Source organism: Vicia villosa, linkage group LG1 (genome assembly GCF_029867415.1).
Source record: "Vicia villosa cultivar HV-30 ecotype Madison, WI linkage group LG1, Vvil1.0, whole genome shotgun sequence".
Lineage (NCBI taxonomy): Eukaryota > Viridiplantae > Streptophyta > Magnoliopsida > Fabales > Fabaceae > Vicia > Vicia villosa.
This window is the reverse complement of record NC_081180.1, coordinates 45,202,121-45,215,585: the sequence shown is the minus strand read 5'-3', so window position 1 is coordinate 45,215,585 and position 13,465 is coordinate 45,202,121. Positions and strand designations below refer to the sequence as shown.

The 13,465-nt window shown below is 34.5% G+C and overlaps 1 long non-coding RNA gene across 1 annotated transcript; it reads right to left on the bottom strand.

The window, feature by feature from the left end:
* Positions 1-11,991: 11,991 nt before the first annotated feature.
* On the bottom strand, positions 11,992-12,388 carry LOC131605241 (uncharacterized). Its single transcript, XR_009284668.1, has 3 exons — positions 12,349-12,388; positions 12,152-12,262; positions 11,992-12,046 (listed from the first exon to the last, which is right to left on the bottom strand). It is a non-coding gene; the product is annotated as an uncharacterized LOC131605241 (long non-coding RNA).
* Positions 12,389-13,465: the final 1,077 nt, after the last annotated feature.

Sequence of the window (13,465 nt, the reverse complement as noted above, 5' to 3'; positions counted from 1 at the left end):
ACACCCACTTCCGAGAGTTATTGTCTATGATATTTTGAACAAATTCAAGTTTTTTTAGTCAGTTATAATCATCTCGAGAAGTATAAATACCATCTAAATTGACTTTCCAGGTTAATCGATCAGGCACCATAAAATTCAAACAAATGGGAAGCACTTTTAGGCGGTCACAAACAACCGAAAGAATATTAGTATATAATGAATTTAAGTTCTAATTCACATTCAAGTAAACATCATTCACTTGCATTTTTAGACTGTGGATATCCACATAGAGAGCCTACTCTGCTAATTTCCATGTCCCACACAATTGGAAAACCAAAAAAAGGGTTCACATCCCTTAATATAAATTCAAAGATGTCTTTAAGAGCGTAGAGATCTTTCATAATTTCATTCCAAGTAATTGATTCTGGTTTCTTTTTCATATTAAGGAACGTTTTCTCACATATGTACTTCACATTTCAAAATTTGGACCCATAGGGAATCACAATCCAGGCGGAGATCCCAACCCAACTTATCTAACATAGAAGTATTGGCCTCTCTTTCTTTCTGGATTCCAAGACCACACAAATTTTTGGGCTTAGTAATTTTATTTTAGCCAACAAGATGCACACCAGAGTTTGAATTACCTTTCCACAAAAAATTCCTAGCCATCATATCAGTAAATCACAAGTTGGTGAAGGTATCCAGGCCACTTGCATATAATAATTTGGGATAGAGTTCAGGATATACCTAACCAGAGTCAAACAACCAGCCTTGTTTAATGATTTATATTACCAAGATGCTAACCTCTAACTGATTATTTGCTCTAGCAACTCAAAGTCATTGTATTGAAGACGGTCATGCAACACAGGGAAAATCCAAGTACGTTTCTAGAGTAAGAGTTCACTTAATACATATTACTCCTCTTAGTGGAAGCATAGAAGAACACCTTTGATTTATCAACATTCACTTTAATGTTAGACAACATGGAAAAACGATTCAGGATATCAAAAATAATCCCTACATGACATTTAGTAACCTTTGCAAAAAGAAGAACATTATCAGCAAAAATAAATGCGTTAGAGGGGTCTATTACAAGATAACCTGACAAGTTTCCAATGGACTTCATCAATTTCCCTCATGTTTCTCTGCGATAAGAATTCTATGCAGATAAAAAATAGATAGGGTGAAAGAGGGTCACCTTGTCGTAATCCTCTAGTTAGAACAAAATTCGATAGTCATCTCTCATTCCAAAGAATAGACATAGAGGAGCTAGTTACACGGTGCATGATCAAATTTATACTAATGGGATGAAACTGGGTTCGCTTAAAAAAAATTCCAAAAAAAATCCCAAATAGCATGATCATAGGCCTTTTCAAGATCTATTTTGAACAAAATGTCATCTTTTTTTCTTTTTATATTTACAAATGGACTCAATTGCTTCTTGGAGGATAATGACATTATCAATTGTCCTTTTATTGGGAAAAAACTACTCTAGAAAGGTCCAACTATCTGATTTAGATATGGATACAATATTTTAACCATAATCTTCATAATAAGCTTGTAAATAGTGTTGCACAAGCTAATGGGCATGAATTCCTTAAAATTTTGGGGCAGTCTACCTTAGGAATTAATGCAATAAGAGTCTCTGAAAGAGAAAAGTGAAAGCTATTTATCACAAAAGCATTTGATATAAGTTAGACAATGTCGTCTCCAATTATATAAAAAATTACTTAAAGAAAATACCCTGGAATCCATCAGGGCCAAGCACCTTGAAAACGTGCATTTGATTCAACGAGTAAGTAACTTTTTCCCTCGTCAAATGTTGAGTCAAAGACTTTTGGGCTTCTTCAGTAAGGATCAGAGTCATAGTTGAGTCACCAATAGTTGTAGGGAGTATAAGAGATATAGGGTTGAAAATACTTTTATAAAAAATCAGTGCTTATTCCATGAGAATAATATCATCATTACACCAAACATCATTGAGAAAAGGAAGGCCATGGACTTTATTTCTCTTCATCTTGATTATCGTCTTGGTATGAAAAAATTTGGTGTTACGATCTCCAAATTTAATCCAATCATCTATAGACTTTTGATACCAATGAATCTCTTCTCACTAAAGGATCTCATCATACTCTTGTTGAAGCTTCTGTTAGAGAAAAAATAGTCTTGTCGAATCTATTATCTTCAAAGAGCGTTGCATACCACTAAGTCTCTTCTCAATATTGTTCTTTCGTTTTCTGATATTGCTAAAAGTTTCTTTATTAAAAAGGATAAAGTTGTGCTGCATATAGATGATACAAGTTATAATGCCATCTAGGGATTTCCCTCAAGCTTTATAGACTATATTGGAGTATCCAGGTGAGTGATCTAAGCTGCCTCAAACCTAAAAGGATGCGACTTGTGGTCTTGGAGGGGAAGTCTACACCTAAGGATAATGAGGTTATGATCAAAATGAAATTTACACAACACCTCAACATATGCATCAAGGAAAGCCATGCGCCAAGCAATGTTAACCAGAGCCCGATCCAGCTTGTTATAGACCATTCAATTAACAGTGCAAAGCCTATTCCAAGTAAATTTCCCATCAGTCATGTCTACTTCAACTAATTAAAATACATTTAACAATGACATTCAACAAAGCATATGCCCTAAAATGATTAAAAATAACTCCTTTTTGTTCAATCAGATAATCATGTCGTTAAAGTCTTCAATCAGCATCCAAAGACCATCAATAGTGTTCCTCCAATCATAGAGGTGGAGCCATAAGTCAAGAAGAGAAATGTACATGGGACTAGCATAAATTCTAATTAGATATCAAGAGGAAGTTCATAATGATAGCTTGTTAGTAATTGTATCCATAAAGACATCATGCATTACAGTTACAATGTTACTACCATTATGCTTTAAGACCAAAATTCTGCCATGTTGATAGTGTACATACATGCATTTAACACTCACATATCAAGTTGTATCCAAGAAAGAGGTGACAAAGCAATTTCTAGACACTAGACAATTTACATAATCGGCTCCCATTTAATGGTAGTTTCACGAACAACTTCCTTTTCTTCAATAGCACCCTCATACTTAGCACATTGGTTATTTCCATTTGTCTAACTGGCTCTCGAGTTAAAATGCAGAATATTGTGTTATGCTATGCACACCCTTTTGTGTTGGGCAAGAATTAAACATTGGTCCAGTTTTGTGCGAAGGCCTTTTAATAGCAGCATGTGGTTCCAAAATGGTAGACTTGCCCTTGGTGCATGGGTTCTCTCTTCGTGCTGGCTGACGCACGTATGGGTTGGGTACATTCTTCTCAAATTGATGTTTCTTAGAAACTGTGTCAAGTTGATCAGGTCTAATTGTTTTGCTACCAACACTTATTACTTTTAAGGAAACATCAATCCCCTTTATTTTAGAACTCTCCGGATATCTCGATGTATTATTGGATAAAGATTTCCCTTGACTATAAACATCAATCCCCTTTATTTCTGACAACCAGCAAGGCCAGATTAATCTCCAAGCAAATTCTCGCAAACTTTCCCCTCTCTATATTTTGGGTGTTTGTATCTACCTTATATTACACACAACTTATGTCAAACTAAGAAGGACACTTTCATCATAATTCAATAAGTTAAGCCCTAAAAATCGAATCCAAACTAGAGTCTTCTCCACCTTTGCGAGAGGAGTTGCAAAGTCTTGAGTCCATCAAGCCACAATCAAATAATGGTCAGACAACTTCCATGGGCCTTTTGATACAATTTTCTCCCTATCTGCGAGTAGTTTGTACTTAACCATAAAGAAATCATTATCAATGTCCATGATCTTAAAAACTCCGATAAGTTTCCACATCTTTTTCAACATATCCTTCATCAAAAGATAGCCCGTGCTCTTTCCAATGAGTTTAATGACTAGCGCCTCTTTTTAAGAATTGCACCATTCCTGAAAAAGATTTTTATCCATCGTGACCTTTAGTAGCCATCAATTTCATTCTTCAAGATAGATTTTCATAAGTCTCTTTTCAATTAGGTACACTCTCTCCTTTGCAATAGTGGCTCTTCGACCTACAATGAGGATATCCTAGAGAGAATGTCTAAGAGGTTTAAATACACTTCCATCTGGTGTTTTTGATCGGTGGCGGCGATGTGGAAGCGACGAAAACAATAGGCTCCATGAAAAAACTTCTCTGCAATTCATAAGTTGTTATTATTAACGTGGTTGATTTTTTCCTCAAAACTCTAGACGCGAGTATTTTTAGTTTAAAGAAACATATTAAATTTAAAACACAAATATATTCTTAAATAATTTAACTATGGATTTTCTGCTATAATATATTATTAAATATTTTATTTCAATATTTTAAAAAAATGAAAATATTTTATTGCAATATTTAAAAAAAATAAAAAGAGTATTAAGATGAGTTGATTTTGTTATCAATTGAAAAAATATGTTAAATTGATTATAATAATTTAATACATAAATAATTTATATCTCAAAATCATGTTAACATATTTTTTCTTTATACCAAATAAATAATTTACATGTTATATATTTATATTTAAAAAATAATTTATTATAATTAATTATAGGGATCAATTTGACATATTTAAATTGATAACAATTATTGGTATCAATATGTAACTTGATTCGGAGATATACATTATTCATTAACTTTTTATGTTAAATATGTTAAATTGTTTACAATAATTCACTAAAAAATTATTATGAAAATTCAATCTTGAGATGTGTTGGTTCAACCATGTGAATGTTTAGCATGTTTTTATGAAAATTTATTTATCTTTGCTGCAAATGCATTTGTTTAGTCGGTTTATGATTATCATTCTTTCCTGAAGCAAGAAACCATTGTTATGGGGCTCAACTATAAAGATTGAACGTGAGTTTTAGATCCAAGATACATAAGAGAAGGTTTTATTTTTTGTGAAGTTTCGTTGTGTGTATTAGGATAATGAATCACTTTGAGTTTATGGTTTATGGGTATTGACTTCCAACAAAGAGAAGAGTGTTCTCTATACTTCATTGAAGACTTTGGTAAAACTGTGTAAAGGTTGTTGTAGAATGAAATTGGGAGTTTTCCAATAATTCTTTGGTAGAAAAAAAAGGCTCATACAAGAAACCATTAAAACTGAGTAAAGGTCTATGCACAATGGAAGCTTGAATGAGGATATTTGTGTTTAGCCAGATTTTTGGATCAAGATCAAGTGAAGATTTTGAAATATTGGTAGTTCAATGTTATGCTACAATAGAAGGGAAAATCAGTTTAGACATGCGTTGACTAAGCAATTGGATTATTGTGTTTAGCGTTTTTTTATTATTCATTGTACCAAAAATATCTTGTATTAACTTTACAAAATAATAAAAGACCCTACGAAATTTCAATGGAGAAACCAATGAAGAGTAGATTAAATATAAATCTTGCACACACCCCTCCCTCTCTCTCTCTCTCTCTAAGCTTACCTCTTTTTTATTTCTTGCTTAGATATCGTATACACTACAACGCGCAAGGCTTTTAAAAGCGCTTTTTTGGCCTTTAACAGCGCTTTAAAGCGCTGCCAAAGCCAGCGCTGGCATAGGCTACGAAAGCGCTTTTAAAAGGGCTCTGGTAGGCCCCCCTATAAGAGCGCTTTTCTAAAAAAAGCGCTCTTGTAGGCCCCCCTTTAAGAGCGCTTTTCAGGAAAAAGCGCTCTGGTAGGCCCCCCTTTAAGTGCGCTTTTTCCAGAAAAGCGCTGTGATAGGCCCACCTGTGAGAGTAAAAAATAAAAAAAAAACGCAACATACTAAAGCGCTTTTGTAAAAGCGCTCTTATAGGGTGGGCTTTAAGAGCGCTTTTTCCAGAAAAAGCGCTCTGATAGCCCCCCCTATAAGAGCGCTTTTACAAAAGCGCTTTAGTATGTTGTTTTTTTTTTTTTTTGCTTTTTTAGTAATCTTTGGCAGCGCTTTTAAAAAGAAGCGCTTTAGTATGTGGGCCTTTAAGAGCGCTTTTTCAAAAAGCGCTTTAGTAGCTAAATGAGGTATTTTAATGTGCAGCCTGTAATTTAATCCTCCCAGTCGACCTGTAATAATTTCGACCTGTAATATGTTTTCAGCCTGTAATATTTTCGACCTGTAATTTATTTTCGACGATATTATTTCAGCCATCAGTAAGATGTTAGGAGTAAATTAATGGTAAATTCATGTGTTAATAGAAGTGATTTAGTCTCCAAACCAATGCAAAATGTGATGAATCCATAGGTTTTTATGAAGAATTGAACTGAATAAGTTTAGTTCATGTATAAAGCAAATCGAATCACTTGTGGGTGTTATTGTTGCAGGTTTTGAGCTGAATTGGAACTTAAGAAGAACATGAGGAGGATAGAGAGCTTGAAGTCTCAAAGGCAAAGGAAAAAGTTGGTTTTTGCAAAGGTCGCGCCGCGAGAGTTCTTCCTTGCGCCGCGAAAATATCTCTGTTTGAGGGGCGCGCCGCGCCAGCCCGTTGCCGCGCCGCGGCCTCGGCGTTAAAAGCCCAAAAATTCTGTTTAAAAGCCCTAGCTTCCAAGAGAAAAAGGGTGGTTAGAAAACTTTGTGAAGAGCGAAATTAGGAGAGCAATCTGAAGGTGCAGCCACAATCATCAATAGAAGACCAATTCTCTATCAAGCGAAGACATTCCTTTGATGAAGATGAACTCTTCCATTGATCTTTGTGTGTTCTTCATATCCATGAAGAGCTAAATCCCTCTTGTTGAGTCTAAGGTAGTAGTTAACCTATGAATATACAATACCATTGATTAATTCCTGTGAACAATTATTTGAATTCATTATCAATAAGAAACCTTGTTTTTATTCTTAAATTATCGTTGAATCTTTGATCGAAAGAAAGGATTTAACTTTTGCCCTAGGTTACTATATTGATTCAATTGCAATTTGCAGAGATGGAATTGTAATTGGGTTTTCATAATTATCGTTCTTAATTACTATTATCGTTATTGATATTTAGAGAGATCGAATCTCATACCGGTAAAAGTTATCTAATTTGATTTGCAGACATGGAATCTTATTTGAGGATAAGTGAAGATAATGATTCAAAGGATTGTTCTATTGTGAATAATTAATAATTGTATAGGATTAGGTTGATGAACCCTAAAGGCTCAACATCTTTCTTTAATTGTTAACACAAAGTCCTTTACTTGCTTTTATTTTATTATTTGCTTTTGATATTAGAAGTATAAAACAAACCAAACTCAATTTTCCTAACTCAAAATAAACAACTATAGAACGGCAGTGATATTAACCAATCCCTGTGGATACGATATATTACCGAAAATATTTACCCAAAAATACTTTCAACAAATTGGCGTCGTTGCCGGGGATTGGTGTCAATATTGCACGCATTGCAATAGTTCTTATTTTGAGTTTTAATTTTTATTTTCTTATTTTAATTTTGATTTTTTGTATATAAATTTTTTTTATCTTGTTATTTCACTTGTTTGCTAGTTTTGTAGATGTTTGTTTGTCAGAATGTTTGACCCAAATATAAATGCCGCGATTCATGCCCAAAACGAGATCCTTTTTCAACAAATGGAGTATCTCCTTCAAAGTGTGTCACAGTTCACACCTCAAGTTAGTGAGTTTTATGATAGCGGATGGGGCACACCGGAAGATACGATGGAGTATCATATGGCTAACCATGATTATCAACAACAAGCCTTTCAACCTTACACTCAATCATCGCCACAACAACAAGGAGGACAATCTAAGTTGGAAGAGACCATGAATCAGTTTATACAAATGTCAATGACAAATCAACAACAAGGGCTTTCACATTATAATCAAGGTTATCAAAGTGGACCCTCTGAGTTAGAGGAAACCATGAATTAATTCATGCAATTCTCTTTAACCATTCAACAAAACCGGGAAACTCAAGATGCTCAACTTACCAAATTCTTAACCGAGCAAAACGTAAGTCAAGTCTCAACTTTTCAAAACCATGCGACTTATGTAGAAACTTGCAATGCTACTTCTGTAAGGAGTGTAAAAGTGATTGGTGAGGATGATGGAAAGAAGAGATTGGAGGAGGAAGTTGATGACAAAGAAGATGTTGTTGAAAAGGATAACATAGAGTATGGAAACATCAAGAAAAATATAGAAGTTGAGTATGAGCTCTCAATGAAGCTACCTTATCCAAGACCTCCTAAAAAAATAGATGTCGTGTTAGTCGAAGGAACAAAAAAGGAGGATATAATCAAAGAAGTCATGAATGAGTTAGAAACTTCAAAAGTTGAAACTTTTTCAAAAGAGAATAGGGTGGACTTAGAGTTGCAGAAGAGTAGTAATGCAAATGAGCATAAACTCTCATTGGAATTACTTCCTCCACAAGTTCCTAATAAAGAAGGGAAGGAGATTCATTGCTTTCGACCAATGGAAATGTTTAGCCGTTTGCAAATCCCCATCCCATTTTTAGAAGGTTTAAAGTTAAAGCCAACATTTGTCAAGGATAGGTTCTCACCGACGAAGAAATTAACGGGTAAGGAGGTTATCTCTCTTGAGGAGAGGAAAAAACAAATGAAGGAAGAGAGATCGCGAGTTGATGTGGTAAGAATTAAGGATGAAGAAACCAAACAAGCAAACATGAAATACTTTTGGGGTTTCACATTGGTAAGAAAAGTACCAAGGAAAAGAGACAATGGTTGATGATTCAACCATGAACCGTCGAGCCATGCGACGATAAACGAAGCACTTCGTGGGAGGTAACCCACACTTCTAATGTTTTGTTTTGTTTAGTTTTTATTTCAGGAAATAATCAGGGAACCCGTCTGGTGAAAGCTAGGAGGCAGCAATTGATATTGCGTTACTCTCTGTAAGTCACCCTCTCGGATTTGTTACGAAACATTGAGGTCAGTGTTTAGTTCAAGTTTGGGGGGTGGACCTATTTATTTTTGAATTGTTCAAAGTTTCTAGTTTCTGTTTTTTTTTAATTATGTACTCCCAGTTAGAGTAAGTAGTCCCATAACAAAACGAGAATCTCAAGCGAAGTATCAACAATGAAGCAACATGTATGAAAAGTGGTAGGAAGTGAATGTTCAAACTTTTTCAGTTTCACTTTCTTTTTCAATAAGTAACAAACCAGGTATGAATTTTTGAACTCAAACTCCTAATGTGTGCATGAAATTTAGGTTGTTAGTAAATTCTTAACAGAAGTTCTTTATGGTACACTATTTTATTGGATCGGTTTAGCCTTAACCATTGTGAGGAAAGCTTTCCATTGTTTACTATATACAGGAGACCATCAATTATTTTGACGTGTTTGTATCATGCTAAACCGGTTGTTGCATCGTCTGTGGAAATCTGTGAAAGTGATTTAGGCAATTGTTTGAATTTGAGAGTTCTTTGAGCCGACTCCACCGTAAATAATTATTTTCTTCTGTGAGAGTGTGATCCTTTGCTAACCATTCTTTGAGCCTGAGGTCAAGGTAAGTATCATAATATGCACCAAGAAAATAGCTGGTGAGGTTTGATCTCAATAAAAAGTTTTGTTCAGGACCATCAACCATAAAATTTGGTGATGTGTTTTCTCTTTAACCTTTTTTAGAAAGTAGGGGAGCATTCATATAATCTGAATACAGGTTGATCTCCAAGTTGGGGAGAGTCACATTCAAAAGAAGAGTAAGTACTTATGGTAATCGGTGAAAGAAAAAAAGGTCGTAGCTTGAAAAAAAAAAGAGAAGTAACAACGTTTGAATATAACGATTGTTGAAAAAAAAGTGAAAAAGAAGAATCAAGCTACGAATGAATGAAAAAAAAATGGACAGGTAAATGAATTAGAGTTTTAGAGAAAAAGAAATAAGTTATGAATTGGATGCTTCCCTATATTAGGAACAACCCTTGATTATCTTCTTTTCTTTGAATCTAAACCGCATTACAACCCTAGAAAGACCTTCTGATTCTCAGATTCCACACGACTTGATGCTAACAATTTGGTGAACGTATGATATGGATCTTTGTTGACTTAAGTGATTGGATGAGTGTTTAACCCCTCTTTTAGTCATCATACTTTTTGATGAGAGTGATTAGTGCTGATTCAATTCCAATTGTGTAGTGTTTTGAACTTCTGGAGGTAATTTGCTTTCAAAGTTTGTTTCATGTGTATATTCTGAGTTTGCAGGTAGAAGAGGAGTATTTGACTTAGTTACTGTATTGAACCACTTGAAAAAAAAAAAACTTTTTGAAAAACTTGTTGCATGATTGTCGGTAAACTTTGCTGGAGGTAAGTAATTTGTTTAGGGACAAACAAAGCTCTAAGTTGGGGAGAGTTTGTTAGGAGTAAATTAATGGTAAATTCATGTGTTAATAGAAGTGATTTAGTCTCCAAACCAATGCAAAATGTGATGAATCCATAGGTTTTTATGAAGAATTGAACTGAATAAGTTTAGTTCATGTATAAAGCAAATCGAATCACTTGTGGGTGTTATTGTTGCAGGTTTTGAGCTGAATTGGAACTTAAGAAGAACATGAGGAGGATAGAGAGCTTGAAGTCTCAAAGGCAAAGGAAAAAGTTGGTTTTTGCAAAGGTCGCGCCGCGAGAGTTCTTCCTTGCGCCGCGAAAATATCTCTGTTTGAGGGGCGCGCCGCGCCAGCCCGTTGCCGCGCCGCGGCCTCGGCGTTAAAAGCCCAAAAATTCTGTTTAAAAGCCCTAGCTTCCAAGAGAAAAAGGGTGGTTAGAAAACTTTGTGAAGAGCGAAATTAGGAGAGCAATCTGAAGGTGCAGCCACAATCATCAATAGAAGACCAATTCTCTATCAAGCGAAGACATTCCTTTGATGAAGATGAACTCTTCCGTTGATCTTTGTGTGTTCTTCATATCCATGAAGAGCTAAATCCCTCTTGTTGAGTCTAAGGTAGTAGTTAACATATGAATATACAATACCATTGATTAATTCCTGTGAACAATTATTTGAATTCATTATCAATAAGAAACCTTGTTTTTATTCTTAAATTATCGTTGAATCTTTGATCGAAAGAAAGGATTTAACTTTTGCCCTAGGTTACTATATTGATTCAATTGCAATTTGCAGAGATGAAATTGTAATTGGGTTTTCATAATTATCATTCTTAATTACTATTATCGTTATTGATATTTAGAGAGATCGAATCTCATACCGGTAAAAGTTATCTAATTTGATTTGCAGACATGGAATCTTATTTGAGGATAAGTGAAGATAATGATTCAAAGGATTGTTCTATTGTGAATAATTAATAATTGTATAGGATTAGGTTGATGAACCCTAAAGGCTCAACATCTTTCTTTAATTGTTAACACAAAGTCCTTTACTTGCTTTTATTTTATTATTTGCTTTTGATATTAGAAGTATAAAACAAACCAAACTCAATTTTCCTAACTCAAAATAAACAACTATAGAACGGCAGTGATATTAACCAATCCCTGTGGATACGATATATTAACGAAAATATTTACCCAAAAATACTTTCAACATAAGACAATATATATATATATATATATATATATATATATATACTAATATAATACCATTATAATATCCAAAATTATATATATACATCATTACAACATCAATAATATTATAGTACTTCAATTCGACACAAATCCTACATGAAAAAGCGCTTAATATAAAAATGACACAAATCCTCTTTTATTTCTTCCAACTTAAGTCTCGGGTATCCAGCGGCACGGAATTCGTCAAGGTACTACAAAACAAAAACAAAATATGAATGATACATTTAGTTAAATGTAATAAATTATATGAAATTATCTTAAGTTATAAATTCATACCGTGAGCGGAATCTCTAATTGATTTGCCTGAAGGATTTCTTTCATAAACCTCAATACAAAGTATCCGCAATCGTAACTGTTTTTTGTTGCGGACACTACATAGAAAAACAAATAAGATTCTATAGTTGTGCATTGTTTTATCAAGTAGCATAAATATATTATAAGCAACATTGTGAAAAATAATGTACCTGCACTTGGATCCAAGTAATGTTGTTAGATTTAGTTCGGGATACCTGTGCGTCCCGTTGACTTCGGAACACTTGTATTGATCTAATTAACAAATATATAAAAGCATATGTTTAGATCAATCCCACAAATAAGTAAATATATATATATAAATATACACGAATATATCTTTAGAACGATCCCACTTACAAATCAACGATGTCCTTCATGGCCGGATAATTGGTCCATTCACCATTTACCGAATTCAGATAATACACGACTTCCCTTATAGGGTTGATAGCAAGCAGCAACCAGTGTGCTCTATAAATAAAAACAATAGGTTATATGAAAATTTTTCTATACACAAAAGAAACAGAGATTAGATGAACAAAGAATGAGAAACTAACCCTACTGGTCGGGTATTATACGCCCAAAGATGCAGACATTGTGTATTGCCGGTGGACATGAATCTATCGACTAATCGCTGTCTAACTGATTCCCGTTCCGAAGCAATTGCCATTCCGCTGCAGTGGGCGGAAGACACGAAACGGAATCTGTTAGACAACGGAGTCCCGCGCAACACTCTGTCATACAACAACCTTAAATAAAAACATAATAAACATTAGATTATTTTCATTGAAATGTGTAAATAAATTATATTGTGGGACTAATTAAATAATATATCGGATGAGGGAATATTAACGGATGTATGAGTGCATGTTATTGACGCCTAGTTGATCATGCTTAAAAATCTCCTCCAAGTCATCAAGTGTAATAAGTGACTTGAATTCAATACCGAAGACACTCTCATCCATAACGATTTCACGTAAAGCACCATCCTTCAAATCGGACATATCAACCATTGTTGCGAGCGTCGACCGGTACCGAGGCACAAAAGCACCGCCTTTTTTTCCCGCTGGCTTCGGAGGACCAGTGGGTGGTACGGTACGAACTTGCTGCGTCACTTGTTGTGACTCTCGAGCGGATGCCTAAAAATCATATAAGTTATGTAAAATATAAAATCATGCAGATTTAGATTCAGATTAATTATTAACACTTTAAATGTACCTCTTTTAGTGATGCAACGGACTCCTCCTCCTGTAAAATCCCTTTACCCTTAACTGTGGGTTTTATAGGAGCAGTCTAAAATTAAAATGTAAAAAATAATTAATAAACGGTTTAGAATTGACATTCGAAAACTAAATGATTCATAATCGTTTTCAATATACCTCATCACTAATGGTAATGAGCTCCGAGGGCCATGCAACAAATGATCCTATTGCATCTCGCAGCAATGTCGTCTCTGAGACCATGTCAGGTACCGGTAGCATCGCATCATGATCTACTACAACATCCACCGATACTTTCAGGTGTCCATCCGGGAGCAGTCTATGGTGAAGTAAATCTCCCAAAGTGTTGTGCACTTTTCCCTTGCCAACTAGTCGATAACTCGGTTCCGATAAGTATAGTTGGCAAGATGAAATGCCCTAAACCAATAGTAAATATAAAGTCATTATCATTAAT